General features: G+C 48.3%; 10 non-coding genes and 1 pseudogene across 10 annotated transcripts; all 11 read right to left on the minus strand.

Moving 5' to 3' along the window:
* Nucleotides 1–3,183: 3,183 nt before the first annotated feature.
* LOC142115304 (U2 spliceosomal RNA) lies at nucleotides 3,184–3,340 on the minus strand (annotated as a pseudogene).
* An 814-nt stretch (nucleotides 3,341–4,154) lies between these two features.
* Nucleotides 4,155–4,345, minus strand: LOC142115318 (U2 spliceosomal RNA). The gene has a single exon (XR_012682161.1). It is a non-coding gene; the product is annotated as a U2 spliceosomal RNA (small nuclear RNA).
* An 814-nt stretch (nucleotides 4,346–5,159) lies between these two features.
* Nucleotides 5,160–5,350, minus strand: LOC142115319 (U2 spliceosomal RNA). The gene has a single exon (XR_012682162.1). It is a non-coding gene; the product is annotated as a U2 spliceosomal RNA (small nuclear RNA).
* An 814-nt stretch (nucleotides 5,351–6,164) lies between these two features.
* LOC142115320 (U2 spliceosomal RNA) lies at nucleotides 6,165–6,355 on the minus strand. Its single transcript, XR_012682163.1, has one exon. It is a non-coding gene; the product is annotated as a U2 spliceosomal RNA (small nuclear RNA).
* An 814-nt stretch (nucleotides 6,356–7,169) lies between these two features.
* On the minus strand, nucleotides 7,170–7,360 carry LOC142115321 (U2 spliceosomal RNA). Its single transcript, XR_012682164.1, has one exon. It is a non-coding gene; the product is annotated as a U2 spliceosomal RNA (small nuclear RNA).
* Nucleotides 7,361–8,174: 814 nt separating this feature from the next.
* LOC142115322 (U2 spliceosomal RNA) lies at nucleotides 8,175–8,365 on the minus strand. Its single transcript, XR_012682165.1, has one exon. It is a non-coding gene; the product is annotated as a U2 spliceosomal RNA (small nuclear RNA).
* An 814-nt stretch (nucleotides 8,366–9,179) lies between these two features.
* LOC142115325 (U2 spliceosomal RNA) lies at nucleotides 9,180–9,370 on the minus strand. The gene has a single exon (XR_012682167.1). It is a non-coding gene; the product is annotated as a U2 spliceosomal RNA (small nuclear RNA).
* Nucleotides 9,371–10,184: 814 nt separating this feature from the next.
* Nucleotides 10,185–10,375, minus strand: LOC142115326 (U2 spliceosomal RNA). Its single transcript, XR_012682168.1, has one exon. It is a non-coding gene; the product is annotated as a U2 spliceosomal RNA (small nuclear RNA).
* An 814-nt stretch (nucleotides 10,376–11,189) lies between these two features.
* LOC142115327 (U2 spliceosomal RNA) lies at nucleotides 11,190–11,380 on the minus strand. Its single transcript, XR_012682169.1, has one exon. It is a non-coding gene; the product is annotated as a U2 spliceosomal RNA (small nuclear RNA).
* An 814-nt stretch (nucleotides 11,381–12,194) lies between these two features.
* Nucleotides 12,195–12,385, minus strand: LOC142115328 (U2 spliceosomal RNA). The gene has a single exon (XR_012682170.1). It is a non-coding gene; the product is annotated as a U2 spliceosomal RNA (small nuclear RNA).
* Nucleotides 12,386–13,199: 814 nt separating this feature from the next.
* LOC142115329 (U2 spliceosomal RNA) lies at nucleotides 13,200–13,390 on the minus strand. Its single transcript, XR_012682171.1, has one exon. It is a non-coding gene; the product is annotated as a U2 spliceosomal RNA (small nuclear RNA).
* Between the last annotated feature and the right edge of the window lie 213 nt (nucleotides 13,391–13,603).

Consider the following 13,603-nt stretch of genomic DNA (forward strand, 5'->3'; position numbering starts at 1 on the left):
ATTTAGCGGCAGAGTGCAGCTCCCCCAAGGTGAGGGGGGCATCCATAGCTGCCCTACCTGTAGGATCAATAGGGTTAGTGATACCTGACAGGAAAGATTCAGCTGCGTCGTCGTCTGTAGTCTTAGGGGAGTAGAGTTTGCCGTAGTAGTCTGAGACGACTCCCATGACGCCCTCCTTCCCCCTCCTGGGGGTGCCAGACTCATCCCGCAGTTCAGTCAGGGGCGTGTGGCCGGAGTGGAGTTTTCTGAAAAAGAAAGAATTACATTTCTCACCCTTCTCCAGATTCTCCACCTTGGAACGGAAGATGATGCGATTGGCCTCTTCCTCGAAGTGCCTTTTCAGGCCCCCTTTGGCCTCAGCCAGATCATCCTTCACATCCCAGCCGCAGAGTTGGAGATCCAGCAGGGACTGCAGCTGACGCTGAAGTCTCCTGAAGTTCCTCTTCCTCTCACACGCCTGTTGGCGGCCTTTAGCCTGAAAGAAACTGCGAAACTTGCCCTTGACATACTCCCACCAGTTAGACATACAGTCAAAATACATTTTGTCATTTTTCCACATTACATAGGCATCCCTCAGCTCAACCATCACCTCTTCCTTTCCCAGCAGAGCGCAGTTCAGCTTCCAAGAGCCAGGGCCGGGAGGGAACCCGTGACCCAGAACACCTTCAAAGAGAATGGCCCTATGATCAGAGAAAAAGCAGGGAACCATGACATGCCTGTTTTGTCTTACCGCTCTCGATGTAAACACAAAGTCAATCCGGGAACGCACTGAGCCATCGGGGCGGCTCCAAGTATAATTCACAGAGCCGGCCCCCATAGATCCCACTGCATCCCGCAAGGATGCTTCGGCTACCATCTCCTGCAACAACCTGGAAGAAACATCAAGTTTAGCATTAGTACAAGAACTCCTACCATCTTCCTCTATAGGACAGTTAAAGTCCCCAGCCATCACTACCGCCCTGGTGGTTGCGAGCTGGGCCCGCAGGGTCTGGAAAAGCTCCAAACGCTCATTCTTACCCGGGGATGCATACACACAGATAAGCCTGATAGGCTCACCCGCCCAGGAGCCATCTACGATAAGCAATCTGCCGCAGACAAACTCCTGAACGGAATCTAATGTGAAGAGGCTTCCCCTGATAAGAATGGCGACCCCTGCAGACTTACAGTCACTCCCCCCAGACCAATAGGAGGGCCCGTGAGACCACTGCCTCCCCAGATGCCTGTAGGAACTAGAGAAAGGGAGAGAACATTCCTGCAACATGTAAACATCACATTTCTGACTGTCAAGAAAGGTAAACACAGACTGACGTCTAATCTTATCCTTCACACTCCTCACATTAATGGTAAAAAGAGAAAAGTTAGCCATTAGTTGGGAGAAAAAAGAGAGTTAGCACAATCAATACATCAGTTACCCTCCTTGTCCGGTGGGACTTGGTCCGGTCTGCCCGTGTCCCCTTCGGGTGGGAGCAGACCTTTCTCCTCTAGCTGGTCGAATAGGCAGATTTGGGGCAGTTGTAGGAATTCTTCCTCCTCCTGCTCAGAATCCAGCAGCTCATCCACCATCTCTACCAGGGCCTCCTCTGACGGGAGAGGGTCCTCTTCCAGCTCGATTGCCTTTTTCTTGGAAGGGTCAGAGTCGCCAGCTGGGCTGTCCAGCTCTTTCCGCTTCCTTCTTTGTTTGTTCTCATCACCTGCAGACACAAGAGGGAGGAGGGGGGGGAAATCCTCCAGGGAAAGGGAGGGAGCTGCAGTAGCGGTGGAGGGGGTTAGTGCTACTGCAGGGGGGGGGGGTGTTGTGACAGCGGGGAGGGAGGGGGGTGCTGTCACAACAGGGGTGGGAGATATCTTACCAGCTCTTGGCTGCGGTGTGGGCTTCTGTTGCTTCCTCTGGGCTGGCTTGGGCTGCAGGGCAGGGGCAGGTCCGCTTTCCGGCAGTCCGATCCCGGCAGCTGCAGCGTAGGATCTGGCCCTCTGGGGGCAGTCCCTGTAGATGTGGCTGGCCAGGCCGCAGAGGTTGCAGGACAATTTTCTTGGGCAATCCTTGGACTCGTGCCCCGCCACCTTGCAGTTCCTGCAGGCTGAGACCTTGCAGCTTCTCGCCATGTGGTCAGCTTCCCCGCATTTTCTGCAGTTCCTCGGCTGATCGGCATAGTGGAGGAGGCCGGCAGAGCCGCCCAGGGCAAAGCTTGATGGCAGGTGTTGGAGTCCGTCAGTTGCCGTGCTGTCTTTCCTCAGTCTGATGATAATGGACCACTTGCCTGTCCAGAAGCCGTTGACATCCAGGATCTTGGAGGGGTCCTTGACCACGGAGCAGAAGCGGCTCAGGAAGGTAGCGATGTCCTTACCAGGGGTGTGAGGATTTCTCATGGAGACCGTGACTCTTCTCTCCTCTCTCTGGATGGGGCAGTTCCCCACGAAGCGGGAGAAGGGAGACTCCGGTCTCGCAGTCTTCACTGCCTCCCAGTACCTCTTGCAGATGGCAATGGAGGCGAAGGTGATGTACCAGATCCCTTTCAGGTAATTCTGCACGCTGAGGGTTTCAGCCTTGGAGAAGCCCTGGTCCAGGATCATCTTCTTGCCGAAGGTCTCGGCCGTCATGTCTGGGACCCTTCCTTCCACTTCCTTCAGCTTCAGGACCACGGTCTGCCTCATCCAGGGTTCCAGGGTGGGGGTCTTCTGGGGGGTGTCCTGGTTGGGCTGGCCTTGTCCGGCAGCAGCAGGGGCGGTGGAGGCAGAGGTTCCGGCCACGGGGAGAGGCTTCGGGGCGGTGTTCTTTCCTCCCTTCTTCCCAGGGGCAGGAGTGGAGGCAGGAGCTGGGGTAGCTGAGGCCATCGTCCTGGCTCTTCCTGGGGTAGAGAGGCTGGTCGTCCGGGGTGGAGGGAGCAGTGCAGATGTCCTCCCGCTGGGTAGAGAGGAGCAGGGGCTTCCGCTGAAGAGGAGGCGCTTCTTCCGGTGGAGCAGGGCCCGAGGAGAGGAGGGCTTCTTCAGCCGGAGGTGCTCCCGGCGTCTTCTTCCCGGCAGGCAGGGGGGGGTCGGCAGCGCTTCTTCCCCGGGGTCGGTCTTCTTGCTCCTGGCCGGCTTTGATCGGGTAACACAAGTCTCAAACAGTTCCTCACCAGGGTTAGAGTGTGCTATCGGATGAGCCACACTCAGGTATGTCCTCTGGGTTTTGGGCAGGAGAGAGACAAGTGCACCATGCAGCAGAGTCTACATCAGCCCCTCACCAATGTTAGAGTGCGCTATCGGATGAGCCACACTCAGCATAACCTCCACCGGGTAGTTGGTAAGCTGATAAGAACAGATACTACACTTGATCTTAGCCAAAAGGCCGAGAAGCGATAACCCGAAATGGGACCCAGGAAAGCGCCCGCTTCTCAGGCTAGGCCTGACAACTGTAGGAGACAGCCACGCCACACGCCGTATACTTTATTTAGCGGCGGCCCACAACACTCCATTGCTGCACATTCTAGGCCCGACTAGCCTGAAAAGCCTGACACCTTCACTGGGACCCTCTTTACACCTCTCTGTCTGCAAAGGCACGCACATGAGCCGAGGACTTTTCAAACGAGATGCCTGCAAAATTTGCATGAACTCCTCCCCTTGACCATAAGTGCAACGACGCCCGCTGATTAGTCGGCCTGCCGTTCCGTCCTCGTCTCCCCAGGCAATTAATCACACTGTCTGCCCAGCTTCTTTCGGAATATTCACAGCATGTCACAGAAACAGCACTTCAAGGTGCATCACAATTGTTTCTCGGGCCACCGGCAAGTAAATAGACAAGGAAGCTGCATGCTGCAACAGCAGGGTTCTAAAAGGTGTGTCATAATCCTCACTTGCCTTTATTCCGTCACTGGGTCCACAAGAGGGAGACACACTACGTCAGATTAATAGTTTCATTCATTCGGAGATCCAATTGAATTAGCAAATCACAAGTTGCTCCATTAAAGAAATAATTGGATCAATGCAGTAATCCTTTTGGACAAAGAAAAGGGTCTTCTTATCTGCAAATGCTTGTTTGCTAAGAGAGATAAGAAACAAAACAACAAAAAGACACAATAAATTGACACGAAATAAGACACAGGAGACAAAAATCTGTTCTTATGGATTTTTGTTGCTGAAAAGAGACATGATTCTATTTTTGGATAACTGGATAAGAGAAGTGCACCGGTCCTGGAAGTACTGCAATACCAGGTCAATGCGTGGAGTGGACAGAGCAAGCTCTTCTTCCATCTCCCTGTTCTAAAAATCCATTTAATATATGGCCCCCAGATAGGGGGCGTATCAGATATTAAACTGATAAGAACAGATACTACACTTGATCTTAGCCAAAAGGCCGAGAAGCGATAACCCGAAATGGGACCCAGGAAAGCGCCCGCTTCTCAGGCTAGGCCTGACAACTGTAGGAGACAGCCACGCCACACGCCGTATACTTTATTTAGCGGCGGCCCACAACACTCCATTGCTGCACATTCTAGGCCCGACTAGCCTGAAAAGCCTGACACCTTCACTGGGACCCTCTTTACACCTCTCTGTCTGCAAAGGCACGCACATGAGCCGAGGACTTTTCAAACGAGATGCCTGCAAAATTTGCATGAACTCCTCCCCTTGACCATAAGTGCAACGACGCCCGCTGATTAGTCGGCCTGCCGTTCCGTCCTCGTCTCCCCAGGCAATTAATCACACTGTCTGCCCAGCTTCTTTCGGAATATTCACAGCATGTCACAGAAACAGCACTTCAAGGTGCATCACAATTGTTTCTCGGGCCACCGGCAAGTAAATAGACAAGGAAGCTGCATGCTGCAACAGCAGGGTTCTAAAAGGTGTGTCATAATCCTCACTTGCCTTTATTCCGTCACTGGGTCCACAAGAGGGAGACACACTACGTCAGATTAATAGTTTCATTCATTCGGAGATCCAATTGAATTAGCAAATCACAAGTTGCTCCATTAAAGAAATAATTGGATCAATGCAGTAATCCTTTTGGACAAAGAAAAGGGTCTTCTTATCTGCAAATGCTTGTTTGCTAAGAGAGATAAGAAACAAAACAACAAAAAGACACAATAAATTGACACGAAATAAGACACAGGAGACAAAAATCTGTTCTTATGGATTTTTGTTGCTGAAAAGAGACATGATTCTATTTTTGGATAACTGGATAAGAGAAGTGCACCGGTCCTGGAAGTACTGCAATACCAGGTCAATGCGTGGAGTGGACAGAGCAAGCTCTTCTTCCATCTCCCTGTTCTAAAAATCCATTTAATATATGGCCCCCAGATAGGGGGCGTATCAGATATTAAACTGATAAGAACAGATACTACACTTGATCTTAGCCAAAAGGCCGAGAAGCGATAACCCGAAATGGGACCCAGGAAAGCGCCCGCTTCTCAGGCTAGGCCTGACAACTGTAGGAGACAGCCACGCCACACGCCGTATACTTTATTTAGCGGCGGCCCACAACACTCCATTGCTGCACATTCTAGGCCCGACTAGCCTGAAAAGCCTGACACCTTCACTGGGACCCTCTTTACACCTCTCTGTCTGCAAAGGCACGCACATGAGCCGAGGACTTTTCAAACGAGATGCCTGCAAAATTTGCATGAACTCCTCCCCTTGACCATAAGTGCAACGACGCCCGCTGATTAGTCGGCCTGCCGTTCCGTCCTCGTCTCCCCAGGCAATTAATCACACTGTCTGCCCAGCTTCTTTCGGAATATTCACAGCATGTCACAGAAACAGCACTTCAAGGTGCATCACAATTGTTTCTCGGGCCACCGGCAAGTAAATAGACAAGGAAGCTGCATGCTGCAACAGCAGGGTTCTAAAAGGTGTGTCATAATCCTCACTTGCCTTTATTCCGTCACTGGGTCCACAAGAGGGAGACACACTACGTCAGATTAATAGTTTCATTCATTCGGAGATCCAATTGAATTAGCAAATCACAAGTTGCTCCATTAAAGAAATAATTGGATCAATGCAGTAATCCTTTTGGACAAAGAAAAGGGTCTTCTTATCTGCAAATGCTTGTTTGCTAAGAGAGATAAGAAACAAAACAACAAAAAGACACAATAAATTGACACGAAATAAGACACAGGAGACAAAAATCTGTTCTTATGGATTTTTGTTGCTGAAAAGAGACATGATTCTATTTTTGGATAACTGGATAAGAGAAGTGCACCGGTCCTGGAAGTACTGCAATACCAGGTCAATGCGTGGAGTGGACAGAGCAAGCTCTTCTTCCATCTCCCTGTTCTAAAAATCCATTTAATATATGGCCCCCAGATAGGGGGCGTATCAGATATTAAACTGATAAGAACAGATACTACACTTGATCTTAGCCAAAAGGCCGAGAAGCGATAACCCGAAATGGGACCCAGGAAAGCGCCCGCTTCTCAGGCTAGGCCTGACAACTGTAGGAGACAGCCACGCCACACGCCGTATACTTTATTTAGCGGCGGCCCACAACACTCCATTGCTGCACATTCTAGGCCCGACTAGCCTGAAAAGCCTGACACCTTCACTGGGACCCTCTTTACACCTCTCTGTCTGCAAAGGCACGCACATGAGCCGAGGACTTTTCAAACGAGATGCCTGCAAAATTTGCATGAACTCCTCCCCTTGACCATAAGTGCAACGACGCCCGCTGATTAGTCGGCCTGCCGTTCCGTCCTCGTCTCCCCAGGCAATTAATCACACTGTCTGCCCAGCTTCTTTCGGAATATTCACAGCATGTCACAGAAACAGCACTTCAAGGTGCATCACAATTGTTTCTCGGGCCACCGGCAAGTAAATAGACAAGGAAGCTGCATGCTGCAACAGCAGGGTTCTAAAAGGTGTGTCATAATCCTCACTTGCCTTTATTCCGTCACTGGGTCCACAAGAGGGAGACACACTACGTCAGATTAATAGTTTCATTCATTCGGAGATCCAATTGAATTAGCAAATCACAAGTTGCTCCATTAAAGAAATAATTGGATCAATGCAGTAATCCTTTTGGACAAAGAAAAGGGTCTTCTTATCTGCAAATGCTTGTTTGCTAAGAGAGATAAGAAACAAAACAACAAAAAGACACAATAAATTGACACGAAATAAGACACAGGAGACAAAAATCTGTTCTTATGGATTTTTGTTGCTGAAAAGAGACATGATTCTATTTTTGGATAACTGGATAAGAGAAGTGCACCGGTCCTGGAAGTACTGCAATACCAGGTCAATGCGTGGAGTGGACAGAGCAAGCTCTTCTTCCATCTCCCTGTTCTAAAAATCCATTTAATATATGGCCCCCAGATAGGGGGCGTATCAGATATTAAACTGATAAGAACAGATACTACACTTGATCTTAGCCAAAAGGCCGAGAAGCGATAACCCGAAATGGGACCCAGGAAAGCGCCCGCTTCTCAGGCTAGGCCTGACAACTGTAGGAGACAGCCACGCCACACGCCGTATACTTTATTTAGCGGCGGCCCACAACACTCCATTGCTGCACATTCTAGGCCCGACTAGCCTGAAAAGCCTGACACCTTCACTGGGACCCTCTTTACACCTCTCTGTCTGCAAAGGCACGCACATGAGCCGAGGACTTTTCAAACGAGATGCCTGCAAAATTTGCATGAACTCCTCCCCTTGACCATAAGTGCAACGACGCCCGCTGATTAGTCGGCCTGCCGTTCCGTCCTCGTCTCCCCAGGCAATTAATCACACTGTCTGCCCAGCTTCTTTCGGAATATTCACAGCATGTCACAGAAACAGCACTTCAAGGTGCATCACAATTGTTTCTCGGGCCACCGGCAAGTAAATAGACAAGGAAGCTGCATGCTGCAACAGCAGGGTTCTAAAAGGTGTGTCATAATCCTCACTTGCCTTTATTCCGTCACTGGGTCCACAAGAGGGAGACACACTACGTCAGATTAATAGTTTCATTCATTCGGAGATCCAATTGAATTAGCAAATCACAAGTTGCTCCATTAAAGAAATAATTGGATCAATGCAGTAATCCTTTTGGACAAAGAAAAGGGTCTTCTTATCTGCAAATGCTTGTTTGCTAAGAGAGATAAGAAACAAAACAACAAAAAGACACAATAAATTGACACGAAATAAGACACAGGAGACAAAAATCTGTTCTTATGGATTTTTGTTGCTGAAAAGAGACATGATTCTATTTTTGGATAACTGGATAAGAGAAGTGCACCGGTCCTGGAAGTACTGCAATACCAGGTCAATGCGTGGAGTGGACAGAGCAAGCTCTTCTTCCATCTCCCTGTTCTAAAAATCCATTTAATATATGGCCCCCAGATAGGGGGCGTATCAGATATTAAACTGATAAGAACAGATACTACACTTGATCTTAGCCAAAAGGCCGAGAAGCGATAACCCGAAATGGGACCCAGGAAAGCGCCCGCTTCTCAGGCTAGGCCTGACAACTGTAGGAGACAGCCACGCCACACGCCGTATACTTTATTTAGCGGCGGCCCACAACACTCCATTGCTGCACATTCTAGGCCCGACTAGCCTGAAAAGCCTGACACCTTCACTGGGACCCTCTTTACACCTCTCTGTCTGCAAAGGCACGCACATGAGCCGAGGACTTTTCAAACGAGATGCCTGCAAAATTTGCATGAACTCCTCCCCTTGACCATAAGTGCAACGACGCCCGCTGATTAGTCGGCCTGCCGTTCCGTCCTCGTCTCCCCAGGCAATTAATCACACTGTCTGCCCAGCTTCTTTCGGAATATTCACAGCATGTCACAGAAACAGCACTTCAAGGTGCATCACAATTGTTTCTCGGGCCACCGGCAAGTAAATAGACAAGGAAGCTGCATGCTGCAACAGCAGGGTTCTAAAAGGTGTGTCATAATCCTCACTTGCCTTTATTCCGTCACTGGGTCCACAAGAGGGAGACACACTACGTCAGATTAATAGTTTCATTCATTCGGAGATCCAATTGAATTAGCAAATCACAAGTTGCTCCATTAAAGAAATAATTGGATCAATGCAGTAATCCTTTTGGACAAAGAAAAGGGTCTTCTTATCTGCAAATGCTTGTTTGCTAAGAGAGATAAGAAACAAAACAACAAAAAGACACAATAAATTGACACGAAATAAGACACAGGAGACAAAAATCTGTTCTTATGGATTTTTGTTGCTGAAAAGAGACATGATTCTATTTTTGGATAACTGGATAAGAGAAGTGCACCGGTCCTGGAAGTACTGCAATACCAGGTCAATGCGTGGAGTGGACAGAGCAAGCTCTTCTTCCATCTCCCTGTTCTAAAAATCCATTTAATATATGGCCCCCAGATAGGGGGCGTATCAGATATTAAACTGATAAGAACAGATACTACACTTGATCTTAGCCAAAAGGCCGAGAAGCGATAACCCGAAATGGGACCCAGGAAAGCGCCCGCTTCTCAGGCTAGGCCTGACAACTGTAGGAGACAGCCACGCCACACGCCGTATACTTTATTTAGCGGCGGCCCACAACACTCCATTGCTGCACATTCTAGGCCCGACTAGCCTGAAAAGCCTGACACCTTCACTGGGACCCTCTTTACACCTCTCTGTCTGCAAAGGCACGCACATGAGCCGAGGACTTTTCAAACGAGATGCCTGCAAAATTTGCATGAACTCCTCCCCTTGACCATAAGTGCAACGACGCCCGCTGATTAGTCGGCCTGCCGTTCCGTCCTCGTCTCCCCAGGCAATTAATCACACTGTCTGCCCAGCTTCTTTCGGAATATTCACAGCATGTCACAGAAACAGCACTTCAAGGTGCATCACAATTGTTTCTCGGGCCACCGGCAAGTAAATAGACAAGGAAGCTGCATGCTGCAACAGCAGGGTTCTAAAAGGTGTGTCATAATCCTCACTTGCCTTTATTCCGTCACTGGGTCCACAAGAGGGAGACACACTACGTCAGATTAATAGTTTCATTCATTCGGAGATCCAATTGAATTAGCAAATCACAAGTTGCTCCATTAAAGAAATAATTGGATCAATGCAGTAATCCTTTTGGACAAAGAAAAGGGTCTTCTTATCTGCAAATGCTTGTTTGCTAAGAGAGATAAGAAACAAAACAACAAAAAGACACAATAAATTGACACGAAATAAGACACAGGAGACAAAAATCTGTTCTTATGGATTTTTGTTGCTGAAAAGAGACATGATTCTATTTTTGGATAACTGGATAAGAGAAGTGCACCGGTCCTGGAAGTACTGCAATACCAGGTCAATGCGTGGAGTGGACAGAGCAAGCTCTTCTTCCATCTCCCTGTTCTAAAAATCCATTTAATATATGGCCCCCAGATAGGGGGCGTATCAGATATTAAACTGATAAGAACAGATACTACACTTGATCTTAGCCAAAAGGCCGAGAAGCGATAACCCGAAATGGGACCCAGGAAAGCGCCCGCTTCTCAGGCTAGGCCTGACAACTGTAGGAGACAGCCACGCCACACGCCGTATACTTTATTTAGCGGCGGCCCACAACACTCCATTGCTGCACATTCTAGGCCCGACTAGCCTGAAAAGCCTGACACCTTCACTGGGACCCTCTTTACACCTCTCTGTCTGCAAAGGCACGCACATGAGCCGAGGACTTTTCAAACGAGATGCCTGCAAAATTTGCATGAACTCCTCCCCTTGACCATAAGTGCAACGACGCCCGCTGATTAGTCGGCCTGCCGTTCCGTCCTCGTCTCCCCAGGCAATTAATCACACTGTCTGCCCAGCTTCTTTCGGAATATTCACAGCATGTCACAGAAACAGCACTTCAAGGTGCATCACAATTGTTTCTCGGGCCACCGGCAAGTAAATAGACAAGGAAGCTGCATGCTGCAACAGCAGGGTTCTAAAAGGTGTGTCATAATCCTCACTTGCCTTTATTCCGTCACTGGGTCCACAAGAGGGAGACACACTACGTCAGATTAATAGTTTCATTCATTCGGAGATCCAATTGAATTAGCAAATCACAAGTTGCTCCATTAAAGAAATAATTGGATCAATGCAGTAATCCTTTTGGACAAAGAAAAGGGTCTTCTTATCTGCAAATGCTTGTTTGCTAAGAGAGATAAGAAACAAAACAACAAAAAGACACAATAAATTGACACGAAATAAGACACAGGAGACAAAAATCTGTTCTTATGGATTTTTGTTGCTGAAAAGAGACATGATTCTATTTTTGGATAACTGGATAAGAGAAGTGCACCGGTCCTGGAAGTACTGCAATACCAGGTCAATGCGTGGAGTGGACAGAGCAAGCTCTTCTTCCATCTCCCTGTTCTAAAAATCCATTTAATATATGGCCCCCAGATAGGGGGCGTATCAGATATTAAACTGATAAGAACAGATACTACACTTGATCTTAGCCAAAAGGCCGAGAAGCGATAACCCGAAATGGGACCCAGGAAAGCGCCCGCTTCTCAGGCTAGGCCTGACAACTGTAGGAGACAGCCACGCCACACGCCGTATACTTTATTTAGCGGCGGCCCACAACACTCCATTGCTGCACATTCTAGGCCCGACTAGCCTGAAAAGCCTGACACCTTCACTGGGACCCTCTTTACACCTCTCTGTCTGCAAAGGCACGCACATGAGCCGAGGACTTTTCAAACGAGATGCCTGCAAAATTTGCATGAACTCCTCCCCTTGACCATAAGTGCAACGACGCCCGCTGATTAGTCGGCCTGCCGTTCCGTCCTCGTCTCCCCAGGCAATTAATCACACTGTCTGCCCAGCTTCTTTCGGAATATTCACAGCATGTCACAGAAACAGCACTTCAAGGTGCATCACAATTGTTTCTCGGGCCACCGGCAAGTAAATAGACAAGGAAGCTGCATGCTGCAACAGCAGGGTTCTAAAAGGTGTGTCATAATCCTCACTTGCCTTTATTCCGTCACTGGGTCCACAAGAGGGAGACACACTACGTCAGATTAATAGTTTCATTCATTCGGAGATCCAATTGAATTAGCAAATCACAAGTTGCTCCATTAAAGAAATAATTGGATCAATGCAGTAATCCTTTTGGACAAAGAAAAGGGTCTTCTTATCTGCAAATGCTTGTTTGCTAAGAGAGATAAGAAACAAAACAACAAAAAGACACAATAAATTGACACGAAATAAGACACAGGAGACAAAAATCTGTTCTTATGGATTTTTGTTGCTGAAAAGAGACATGATTCTATTTTTGGATAACTGGATAAGAGAAGTGCACCGGTCCTGGAAGTACTGCAATACCAGGTCAATGCGTGGAGTGGACAGAGCAAGCTCTTCTTCCATCTCCCTGTTCTAAAAATCCATTTAATATATGGCCCCCAGATAGGGGGCGTATCAGATATTAAACTGATAAGAACAGATACTACACTTGATCTTAGCCAAAAGGCCGAGAAGCGATAACCCGAAATGGGACCCAGGAAAGCGCCCGCTTCTCAGGCTAGGCCTGACAACTGTAGGAGACAGCCACGCCACACGCCGTATACTTTATTTAGCGGCGGCCCACAACACTCCATTGCTGCACATTCTAGGCCCGACTAGCCTGAAAAGCCTGACACCTTCACTGGGACCCTCTTTACACCTCTCTGTCTGCAAAGGCACGCACATGAGCCGAGGACTTTTCAAACGAGATGCCTGCAAAATTTGCATGAACTCCTCCCCTTGACCATAAGTGCAACGACGCCCGCTGATTAGTCGGCCTGCCGTTCCGTCCTCGTCTCCCCAGGCAATTAATCACACTGTCTGCCCAGCTTCTTTCGGAATATTCACAGCATGTCACAGAAACAGCACTTCAAGGTGCATCACAATTGTTTCTCGGGCCACCGGCAAGTAAATAGACAAGGAAGCTGCATGCTGCAACAGCAGGGTTCTAAAAGGTGTGTCATAATCCTCACTTGCCTTTATTCCGTCACTGGGTCCACAAGAGGGAGACACACTACGTCAGATTAATAGTTTCATTCATTCGGAGATCCAATTGAATTAGCAAATCACAAGTTGCTCCATTAAAGAAATAATTGGATCAATGCAGTAATCCTTTTGGACAAAGAAAAGGGTCTTCTTATCTGCAAATGCTTGTTTGCTAAGAGAGATAAGAAACAAAACAACAAAAAGACACAATAAATTGACACGAAATAAGACACAGGAGACAAAAATCTGTTCTTATGGATTTTTGTTGCTGAAAAGAGACATGATTCTATTTTTGGATAACTGGATAAGAGAAGTGCACCGGTCCTGGAAGTACTGCAATACCAGGTCAATGCGTGGAGTGGACAGAGCAAGCTCTTCTTCCATCTCCCTGTTCTAAAAATCCATTTAATATATGGCCCCCAGATAGGGGGCGTATCAGATATTAAACTGATAAGAACAGATACTACACTTGATCTTAGCCAAAAGGCCGAGAAGCGATAACCCGAAATGGGACCCAGGAAAGCGCCCGCTTCTCAGGCTAGGCCTGACAACTGTAGGAGACAGCCACGCCACACGCCGTATACTTTATTTAGCGGCGGCCCACAACACTCCATTGCTGCACATTCTAGGCCCGACTAGCCTGAAAAGCCTGACACCTTCACTGGGACCCTCTTTACACCTCTCTGTCTGCAAAGGCACGCACATGAGCCGA

The sequence above is a fragment of the Mixophyes fleayi genome, unplaced genomic scaffold (assembly GCF_038048845.1).
Source record: "Mixophyes fleayi isolate aMixFle1 unplaced genomic scaffold, aMixFle1.hap1 Scaffold_1624, whole genome shotgun sequence".
Classification (NCBI taxonomy): Eukaryota; Metazoa; Chordata; class Amphibia; order Anura; family Limnodynastidae; genus Mixophyes; species Mixophyes fleayi.